Source organism: Gobius niger (genome assembly GCF_951799975.1).
Source record: "Gobius niger genome assembly, chromosome: 13".
Lineage (NCBI taxonomy): Eukaryota > Metazoa > Chordata > Actinopteri > Gobiiformes > Gobiidae > Gobius > Gobius niger.
In genome coordinates, this window is record NC_136864.1 from 30,533,376 (window position 1) to 30,545,624 (window position 12,249).

Genomic DNA, 12,249 nt, shown 5'->3' on the forward strand with positions numbered 1-12,249 from the left:
AGGCTCACCTTTCACAGTAAGAGCCCGCAAATAGAACACGCAACTGAAGACATGGAGCGCACAGGAGAGAGGGGGCAAGCTGAAGCACTCATTAGATTTAGAAAATAAAACCTTTTTATCTTTATGTGAGATTACAGAATGATCTTTGCATGATCTGAACTTGCCAGACAATTTAGCCAGACAATAACCCATGCACTTTGTATGGAAAAAAGATGGTCACTAGCCTACTCAAAGTGATCACAAAACCATTGTTCCAAAAAACAACTAATAGCCTCCTTTTTTCTGATGTTGGTTGGTAATTGTGTGATATAAAAGCAGATTAGTAGTTTAAGCAGATTTAATCTTTCATAAACACAACTATGTTTAACAACTTGCCTTGTAGTTTTTCCGAGGAGGAAGAACACATGGGGTCTTTTGACCCGTGGATCAGGGAAAATGAGCCTCTGGAGCAGAAGAAACACTCAAGTAGAAAATTATAATTTACAGTTCTATTGTCTTTTCATGTTTATTGGTGGTCCTGGGTTTGGACAGACAAGCAAATTAAAATTAAAAATTACACTTAAATTATGTGGGGTTGCTGTAGAGACGAAATTGCAAATCATGCAGAAAGAAAAATATGTATTATGAAAATATTTTTTGCATAAAATGCTAATGAGAAACAATTATTTATTTTTAAGTATCATTTTAAGATTTTAAGTGTACATTTCACCTTTAAATCTGGTGGTTCAACTCACTCCGCACCTGGGGTAAAATGAGCCACAGGACCATCTTTAAAGCCATACAGTACATTCCAGAAGATTTTTTTTAAAGATGCAAACAAATAGAGCACATCCCAAAATGTATGTCAATAGCACTGTGACCTGTGTCCAATTCAGACATTCATCCGTACCTTTTAAACAGGTCCTATGGGTCCAAGCATAGGACCATTCATTTGGCGGCATCTGGGTGTTAGTGCACTCAATATATTACTTATATTTGGGCCTACTCAGTAATAATTCCATTCTGTGCTTTTATTTTGAAAGCCGGATCCTGAGGCCGCAGAGCTGCGGAGGACTTGACGTTGCTGGTAACACCTGATGATATTTATAGAAGTTGTGTGACTGAAATGGTCGCGGTGCACATCTCAGACAGAGCGGGCTTTAGCGTCGGTGTGAAGGGCCGTGGGTGAGCGCTGTGAGGGGGGAGGAGTGTGGGAGACAGTGATGGATGCGCGTCAGTCGGGAGAGTTGCGAAGTGCAGTTGTTGTTCCACAATCAGCAGCCTGGCAGAGGACAGGGCAGAGACTCTACTGTGCGCTCTGCAACAGCTCCACCTGGCGGTATTCAGCGTGCAAAGGTCTGTGTATAAACCTCCAAAGAGCCCACACATATCTTTGTTCAGGAAGAGTTTTCTAAGGAAAGAAAACAACAGTTATCCTTTTGTTATTTTGAAAATGCGTGTTATAGGAAGGCTTTATGCCTTTTCTAGGTCATTTCATCGTCTCTTGTTCCATTGTTCACATTAATAATAATTTTCATCTGAAGTGATTTTACAAACAAACAAGAATCCAACTTGAACCGCTCCATCTGCCAGAGTTCCGAAACCAAATCAAAAGTGGTTTGGGCCAAATAGATACTAATCAACAATGCAACGACAAAAAAAAAAAAAAAAAAACATGCGGTATGCTGCTTCACATTACACAAACACACACAACATTTTTCAACACTAAATATATATAACCTGGGGCTGTGAGCTTTTATAACATTAAATCACCTCATATGAAATTAAAAGGGTGACACTGCAGACCAAGTGGAAAGATGTTTTTAAAGACATAAATTATACACTTTTGCAATAAACAAAAATGAAATTTTACATTTTAGACAATTTCAAATTATTTATACAATTATAGCCTATAAATAAGGTGTTATGTGGAAAGTAATTTTAAAAAAAATCTATCTGATGTGCAAACTGAAACAATAATGAAAAAAAAAATAAGTCAAATATGAACTTATTCTTATTCTTATATTCTTATTCTCTAAACAAACAAACAATTTAGACATTAAAATACGAAACTGTTTTTGAAGTTCCCATATAAAGATTTGTCTGCAGTGCCCCCTTAATAAAACAATGTAAAAATAAAATGCATTTGTCCTCAATGACCTGTTCATGACGTTAAGACTTTACTGTTGCTGATCGTTAAAATTAAAGCATGACCAAAGTTGTTTCCACACATTTGCTCAGAAAACCATCTTGAGCAGGAGACACTTCTCTGAGGATAAAAGACTCATCACGAGTCCACGAGCACAGAAGTCCGCACAAGTACACAGATTGAGAAACGGCCGTGTTCTTACCTGAGCTTAGACGAGTTGATATGCACCTGTCTGGTCTTTGTGTGTGCGCTCAGTCATGAAGCTGTTTTTAGCATTTGGCCTCTCCCAATGTATTCCCACAGCTCCAAACAGGGTGAAGTGAGGAGCGACCACGCCAAATGGGAGCCTGAGAAAACCAATGGACCATGTTCCACCTGGGCTGTTGAAGAGCAACCAATCATTTTATTTAGGCCTTCCCAGGCCTGACGGAAGGTCCCTGAACAAAACTTGTTTTTGAAATCCACTTTTGCTTTCTGCTTCTTACATCTAAACTCACTCTTTCTGTTTTGGAGTTTCTCTTTGGAATCTGTTATTGCGTATTTTGTCCACAAAGGGGCAGCCTTGAATCATCCAAGAATACTTATGAGCAACACTGTATGTGAAACTTTTCTAATGCTGAAAAGAGGTTGAGGAATTGCCTTCATTTCAATCAGTAACTTGTTAATAAAAGCAAACAATATTTGTTTCAAAAAAGAGCAAAATCAAGAAAGACCTCATTTATTAAACGTACAGAGGGGCAGCCCTGACTCGGGCCACTACGTGATGCCAAATGGAAGCCTGAAATTCCTTGTTCAGCCCATTCTTTAAAGCAGGTTCCCAAACTTTTCAGGCCATGACCCCCAAAATCATTCAACCAGCAAGTCAGGACCCCCTCTGTAAAATGTAGTTAGTATATATAAAGATTTAAGGTGCAAAACATTTAAAATCTAGTTTAATGTTACTTTGGAAACGGTATGTGATCTTTGACTTAATTTACTCGAAATCATCTTACGACCCCAACTTCAGTGTCCCACCCCCCCCCAGGGGGATCTGACCCCCACTGAACTACTGCTTAAGTATATATATCTTTTTAATGAGGATTATCTATTGTTCCATATGGGTGTATTATTTGAGGGGAGACTGTGCTTCTATATGTTTAAGGTCCAGAGTCCAGAGCAGTTAATAAGTGGACACCTTCCTCAGTCTTACTGTCAGTCATGGAGCACAGAGAAGCCATAAACCTGTGAATAAAAGCTGCCAGTAAGAGCCTGAGCAAACAGAACCATCTGCTGTGTGCTGCCGTATCCTGGTCATAAATGGGGAAAAAATGTTTCAGGAAAATGGATTATATTTCAAGCTACATTCATAAAGAAGTGCTATCAGGTATCATGCCACTTTGTAAAGAGATAAGTATGTGGGGGTGTTAAGCAGTTTGGGTTTTATGTGTGATTCACTTTTCCTCTTCGGGACCCTGTGTCAACCCATGTTTACAGACTCACAGCTGTAAAGGGCTCGCATGACGTCACAGCATTCGGAGACTGCAGAAGCTGGCAGCATTGACTTCCTGCAAACCTTAAACAACGCAACCAAAATTGATTTGTATTTTTTATAGTCACGTGACATCTATGAGAGTAAAATAACTTTCTTTTTAGACATACAACATACACCGACAGTGGCACAGATGGTAGAGCGGGTCGTCTCATGATCGGAAGGTCAGGGGTTCGAATCCCACCTCCTGAAAGTGCACATTGTCGTTGTGTCTTTGGGCAAGACACTTCACCCACACTGCCCCCAGTGTCTGCGTACATTGGTGTATGAATGAGAGTATGAATGGGTGAGTAAAGCACTTTGAGTGCCTAATGTAGGTGGAAAAGCGCTATATAAGTTGAGACCATTTACCATAATGACCACAAACATTGGAATGAATCCCATAGAACTGAGTCACTTTCTTCTGTTCAATCATCTGTGTCGAGTGCTTGTGAAATGAGTTGTGTGCATCCTCAAAGCATTCAGGCTGCTTTCGACATGTACTGGAACTATTCTAAATCCATGACCATGTCTTTTTTTCACAGCAGATGACACCACAGAACACCTGCTCAATATCACCATTGGGCATAACAACAAATCTCCCTTTGATTGGCTATATGCACGTGACTTCCAAGTGGACCCTCAGGAGGCGCTGCTCATCCTGTCTCTGTTATTTCCTATGAGTTAGTAGCAGTATCTTACCTAAAAAAGAAATAGCTCCAGATTCCATGGCAGTGAGTTACTGGTGGACAGTCACAGCATCATGTTAACACACTGAGCGGCACAGTGGTCTTCAATTTTCTAGTGGGTATACTGTATTTTTTAGCAGGTGCGGGGATAGCCAATTATATGCGCTGAAAAACTTTGCCCATCACATGCAACTAATGATATTAAATGTATCACAGACAACTAAATAGATTATAAACCAAACTGTGAATATAAATATTATTGAAATAACAAGCAATAGACCTATAGGATTGTTCTTGTAATTCACAGGCTGTAGCTAGGCTAAGCTACAGGCTGTGGGACTGAAGCCAAAATGAAAACTTCAATGAATAAAGCCCAGTCTGCTTTCACCAACCCCTCCACCACTCAACCACCAGAGTCTGTAAACTCCCACTGCTTCTGGAAAACGACTCTTTTAGGATGTTTTTTTATGAACAGGAGCGCGCGTGGCTCGGTCAGAGCTGTGGGAGGGCGTGGCTTGGTCAGGGCTGTGGGCGGGCGTGGCTCAGTCAGAGCTGTGGGAGGGCGTGGCTTGGTCAGGGCTGTGGGCGGGCGTGGCTCAGTCAGAGCTGTGGGAGGGCGTGGCTTGGTCAGGGCTGTGGGCGGGCGTGGCTCAGTAGGGGGGGGTAAGCTCTCCCTACTGACTGGAAAATCCATTTAAGCTGCTTACGACAGGGCACCTCCACCGCCAGGTGTCGCTTCTGAGGAAGATCACAGGAAGTGATCGAAACTAGTCAAGCAGGTAAACTAGACCTTCTGTCTTATAAGAAACAAAACTGTAATAGACTTAACCTAAGAAGACAGTATGAACCTCCTTCAAAGAAAAAAAGTTTTTTTCTGTCCATAGTCAAGTCGATAGACGTTATTCGATGTTTCATGCCCTGAACTTGAAGAGCACCAGATTATAAGTAAACAAACAGCTAATTTATCAACATTTTCAATGATCTAATACTTCAATATGTCTGTATACACATAGGCCTATAAAAAGATGAAACACAGTGATAGACCTTGTACAATGTTCTGACGTTCTTGGTCACACTGCGCTTTGAGCCTGTCACCGCAGACCGCTGCCCAGGCCTGTCCTGACTTAATGAAAACATGAGCCATGCATTAATGTGTAAATAGCATTTCTTTGAATGGGAAAACAGGTCCCCAGGTTGCCATCCACATGTTCTCTCACATGCACTATTACACTCACATGCACTCTCTTGATCTCACAATGGAGGAATTCACTTCTTACATCAGCTCTCAAGAAACACTCAGGGGTAGCAAGTAGTCAGGAAAATGTGCAAAGAAATAATGGGGGTATCTTATGTACAATGAATAAAGAACCTTAAAGGGGCAAGAACAGTTATTTAAATAAAATTGGACAATATATAAATAGGAGACTGTCAAAGGGTCAACAGTACAAAGTTTGCAGTCAGTGCAGGTGGTTGATAAAGTCACTTTGATGCAGAGGTTATTGCACGTGGCTTTGAAAGGAACTTATTGCACATGAGTTACTTGCAGTTACGTGCAGATGAAAGACCTGTGGTAGAAGTCAGTCTACACTACACTACACTTACCCCAAATCCAGAACCCTGAGACTGTACACTAGCCTTTAGGAAGGAGGCCGAGGACTAGTGAGCCTGAGAGCCACTATCCAGTGTTAGAGGAAAACATTAAATCGCTGTTTATCATATGGGTCAAGCTGTAAAGTTGTACTATCCATGGGTCAAACTGTACAGGTGCCCACTCTCAGCCACTGAATGTTTGCTAGCGTATCAGTATGACGCTCTGAGAGGGTTCTTATCTCTTTTCTGTGGAAGCATAGACAGACTTGAATGGTTAGACTAGTGCAATGACTCGAGTTCATGTCTCCGGGTCCCGTACCGATGGTAAATAAACTTCTCCTGTATAAGACATCCAGACTGCTGCCTCCTCGAACACCATTCTTACTTCTCTAACATCCAGGATGAAACATCCAAGATCCATAAGTACATCAAGGACAGGGCTCCGACAGATGACGTGCTCAGTGAATGTCTCAGACAATGGGGAACAGAAGATGAGGTGCTGGAGGTTCCGTCATGGGAGGACAAGCCCCTACACGGGATGTACCAGCGAAATATAACTAACAAGCTGTTCACTGAACTTATTCCCATGACAACGAGCATCAACCTCCAATGTGCCCACACGCAGGCACCTCGTGGGCACGATGATAGTGCATCCCCGAATTGTACACGGTCACTGTTCTCCTTCGTGGGTAAATACAGTGATGTATGCAAAGCAAGGAGAAATGCTCTTTAATCGGCTCATGAAGAGGAAAGTTTCCCTGCAGCAGGAAGGGAAAGACTGGAAAGAGAGGCGTACCCTGATGATTTAAAGTTGATCCATTTTGCCTCGTCAGAGCAGTAATCCAAACGTCCTCATGCCAAACGTATTCATTATTTCTTTGTGCAAAAAAAGAGGCATGAAAGCAAGAATAGTTCAGCCAGAGGTCGGCCGCATTCACACCACAGCGGCTGTAAGACGCTGTGGGGACCCAGAAGTGCCCCAGAAGTGCCCCTTTAGGTTGACCTAACTAGAGAGCCTGTGTGTAAACGCCCTTATATCAGAGCGTTTAATGAGCCTGTAGTTGTTGCCTTCAGAAGTTCCCTGATGATTTCTGAATGATCACATGTTGACCCAATGACTAAATAGAGTCTACCTGTGTGTAATCTAATGTCAGTTCAAATACAGCTGCTCTGTGATGGTCTCAGAAGTCCAAGAACACACCAGACAGGTCCTGGATAAACTCTAGTCATTGGTGTCATCTGCCGCATATTTATGGCAAAAACCTGCTGTAAAGATGACGGAATAAGTTGTGAATGAATTCAATGAATGCGCGTATGGCAGTGAAGAGTGGCCCCACCCGTCCTGCAATCAAAGAAGAATTTCACGATCACTAAAGGTGTCTTTCCACATGCAGGTGCGTATCAGCCGAATGGCTCTTTCACCCGCTTTGTCGAGCTTTTCCATAACAAAGGCCAGGGCCAAACCGGTCTGACCAGGTGTAGGTTTGAGGACTGATCTCTGGCTGTGGCCAAAGCGCTGACCCGTGTCTGATGTGACATGAACAGACTCTTGGAGACGAGTGAGTGGACAGGCCTCACTATTGACATGCAGGTCATACACATTTAATATTTCACAACATACGGCTGTTCTAAAAGGGGATTTTACTGATATTAGCATTTAGCTACTGTTAGCACAGCTTTAGCTGGTGGTGGTTTTTGGCAACCCCAATCTCTGCAAAAGTGCCCTTGGCCTACTTGAGTCTCATTCTCAGTCCATATTAGGGGTTCAGCTCTCGCGGTTCGGTTCAAGGTGCAGGACCCGCGGTTTGGTGCATCACGCTGCAAGTGCAATCTAAAAAATAATAAGTTGTTTTTGAAATGAAATAGCCTAATGATCATTACTAGATAGTATCTATAATCTTAGAATAAAATTGTCAATGCTTTCAAAGCTGCTTTATAATAAAATGTACCTGGGCTCACAATACGTGAAAGCAAAATAGAAAACAAATGGTACAGCAATGCACTGCGGTCCATATTGACCCTTGGCGTCACGTCACGTGCCATAAACATGGCGGCGCTCTTATTGAGCTTAAGCCCCGCCCTACTGGCGATTGCGTTTTATATTATAGATGCACACAGTATACCCCGGTTCGAATCCCCGTTGGGGAAATGGGCTGCCAGTGTGGGTCCTTAGGCAAGACCCTTCACGCTACTGCCTACCTCATACAATGAGAGACAATGAAATGAATGACATGCGGCTCAGACGTCGCCCGGCCAAACAAGGTCTGCGTCAGGTGCTTGGGAACCAGAGCACCTTGATGTAAAATGGGCTACTGGAACAAGGCGGAAATGGGCGAGATGCGAGAACAGGGCTCTGATGGAATGCTACTATTCCAGTAACCCTAGCCAGAGGGGCTACATGCAGAGGATGTGGGAGAAATGGTTACTTCGAAACCCACAGTCCAAACTCACGGCGAAACAACTAGTAGCTCAGTGTTCCAACATCCACAAACGGCAACTGCTATCACAACTTGAGATTGACGAGGTACAACACCAATGCTCCGGCAACCACCATCAGTGGTACCCGTGGTCGTTGGGGCACTCGAGGCAGTGACCCCCAAACTGGAGGAGTGGCTCCAGCAGATTCCAGGAAATACATCAGACATCTCGGTCCAGAGAAGTGCAGGTCTAGGAAGAGCAAAGATACTGCGCAGAACCCTCAAGCTCCCAGGCCGACGGTAGAGGACCCTCTTCCTCACCTCGTCGTATAATTAGAATATGCGTTTACTTCTGTTATTCAACTTAAACTGTGAAACTAAAATATGATAGACTCATTACATGCAAAGTGACATATGTAGCCTTTGTTTGTAATCATTTTGATTATTATGGCTCAGCTTAAAAATGATTCCATAATCATCAAAATGATGAACATGTAATGCATGTAATGAGTCTATATCATACAATAGTTTCACATTTAAAGTTGAATTACAGAAATAAATGCACTTTTTCACACACACACACACACACACACACACACACACACACACACACACACACACACACACACACACACGCACGCACGCACGCACGCACGCACGCACGCACGCACACACACACACACACACACACACACACACATGCACGCACGCATGCCCAGCCCACACACACACACACAGAACGCTGTTCCAGACCATTTTGGCACATTGAACCCGTCCCATGGAAGTCCCTTTCCCATCCTTCAGGACTTGATCAGGGCCTATATTTTCTACTTTATTATTGACAAGGCCTTATTTTTCCCTCCCATAACAGCTGCAATTTGCACCATGATAATTATTGCCTCTTTCTGCCAGCGCTCTAATGGAGGCTGATGTGTAAATGAGGCTGCAGGAGGTGGCAGACATAATAATCTCTCCACAGCTCTGTGACAGGAACAGGGCCCCACAGTGCTGTCTACATGGGACAGACACCAATGAGAGGGCAGGGAGTGTGGTAAGGAAGGAGGCCATGGGTGCCTCCAAAATATGTCCTTTGATCCGCGGCATGAGCAGCTCTCAACAATACAGGACGGTGCAATGGTGCTGAAGGGAAGACAATCCCTTTCACTGTGTCCCTGAAGTTCATCCTCCCAGCTACAAACAAAGACATGTAGTGCCCTCCATTCAGGAAGATTACAGTGAGCAGTACTGGGGAAATCAGCCTCTCTTCAAAAGAATGGCCCAGCATCGCAGGGAAAACAGCAGGTTTACTGGTTACTCTCAACAGTTGAGAACCACTATGTAGATATATACTATATATATATAGAAAAATATTAGTGGTGGGCCGTTAACGGCGTTAACGTGCTACGCGAGACTCTTATCGCGCGATAAAAAAAATATCGCCATTAATCTATTCTCAAAGCTGGGTTGGGAGCTGGGTCTATACTCTGCTATGATGACTTTCACCGTGATATCTTATGCAGGGCTTAAAGTATTCCGGCCTGAGGCCTCTGGCGCAAGCAAAGTGTATCAGACTGCAAATTATTTGTCAGTTTTTTCTGCGCATTTGTGAAAAACTCGCCTTTCCCGCACTTCTTACGGTCCATGAATGCATCTCACACGCAGCCTCGCTGTTACGTGATTCCTCTGAAACCAAAACAACTGCCACGCGGATGCTGGAGATACTTTTGTTATGGATTAAGTTTTGCCAAATGGACGCTATGATCAGACGAGTGAGAATCGGATAAAGAGGCGAAGAGCAGCAGGTTCTACGACTGATCCACAGTGAGTTTATTTACTTATTCTGTGAGTATAGTCGGGTTAACGGGGTCGCATCACCCGCGCTAAAATAAGCACTAAAAGCCCCGCACGAGAGCGCGGTGTCGGACCTGCCTCGCTCCGCGCCTCCTCCTGCAGCCGTGCGCGCGGTGAGACAGGTGTGCGCGGTGAGACAGGTGTGCGCGGTGAGACAGGTGTGCGCGGTGAGACAGGTGTGCGCGGTGAAACAGGTGCGCGCGGTGAGACAGGTGCGCGCGGTGAGACAGGTGCGCGCGGTGAGACAGGTGCGCGCGGTGAGACAGGTGCGCGCGGTGAGACAGGTGCGCGCGGTGAGACAGGTGTGCACGGTGAGACAGGTGAGACAGGTGTGTACGGTGAGACAGGTGTGCGTGGTGAGACAGGTGAGACAGGTGTGCGTGGTGACACAGGTGTGCGTGGTGACACAGGTGCGCACGGTGAGACAGGTGTGCGCGGTGAGACAGGTGCGCGCGGTGAGACAGGTGCGCGCGGTGAGACAGGTGTGCGTGGTGACACAGGTGCGCACGGTGAGACAGGTGTGCGCGGTGAGACAGGTGTGCACGGTGAGACAGGTGTGCGCGGTGAGACAGGTGTGCACGGGAACGACACGCTGCGACACCCCCCGAGCTGCTGCCGCTGACCCACTGTAAAAAGCGAAACGTAACGCCTTCATATTGAACAGAGCCTCGTCACAAATACCCGATTCCAGTGGAGTCTATGTTCCGCAAACGCGCACACAGTGGCGTGAACGCGCACACGTGTCAGCTCCAGCCAAATCTAACCAACAGCCTGATTAACAAACTATGACACTTAATCCTTTACTTACTAGATTATATAAAATATTACACTTTATATTTTGGTCTATACTTGTATTTTACCTCCCATATATTAAGTGTTTGCACAAATTGGGAATACAAGTGCAGAGTAAATGTGTAATAAAAAAGTTTAATAAAGAATATTGGCCTAGGCTACATTGCCTATATACAGTAGCCTCTATCTAACGTTTTTCTTTTTTCTTTTAAAGCACCGATAAGAGCACCATTAAAGTCCCGGATCTTTTTTCTGTAGCAGGTCAGTGTGCAGAAGAGGAGATTTAGTTTGTCACCAGAAAATTGATTGACACAAAGAACTGACAGTTCAAAATGAATGTTTAACTGAATAAACAGTTAGTAAACACAAGTGCATCTTCTTGAACATGAATTATTTTCATCACCAATTATCATAGTAGAACGTTCTCAAGCAGTTTGTGATGCATTTTGGAAACAGGAGATGAGCCCCTGGTCTAACGCACCGCCTGACCTGAGAAACTCGTTCTCAAAGACTTACTTTTAGTCATTATTTGGGCAGCACACATATTCTGAATGGTTTCGGCAGAATTCAAGCGAGACATTTTAATCTAGATGAATCTAGATTAATTTCAGAATTAATCTTGATTAATCTAGATTAAAAAATTAATCTATGCCCACCTCTAAAAAATATACATAATATAAAATGCAATCGTGAGTAGGGCGGGGCTTAAGCTCCATAAGGGCGCCGCCATGTTTATTTCCCAGAATTCCGCGCCGGTCCCCAAATGATGGTCCCTCGCCCGCAGAAATTGACCACGGGCATTGGCCCTGGTCGGTCAATATGGACCGCAGTGCATTGCTGTACTGTTGTCCGAGGACAACCCGGCGTCACAACAACGCGAGTGCATGAGGTCTGACTGCCGTGCGTGTGTGTGTGTGTGTGTGTGTGTGTGTGCGCATCCAAACAGGGCGATGTGTGTCATCGTCACTCACCGCTAAACTGCAGCTGTAGACGCTCCGCACCGGTACAGTTACATCCTCCAAAACACATGACATCTGCGTGTCTTTGTCTAAAGTTTCTCCTGCAGTGACCGAGGCTGTGGTTCATTATAGATCCAGGGCTGCGTAATGTCAGAGGCGCAGACGAATGCGTAAGATCCAATCCTGGCCATATTCCGTCGCCAAAGTTTTGTCTCCGAAAAAAAGTACACGCAGAAAGTTGTCCAATAACTGGCCTAACACGAGCTTCAAATCAAACACGCTGCTCCGAGTGCTTCAGCCTCTGTGTGAGGAAAGC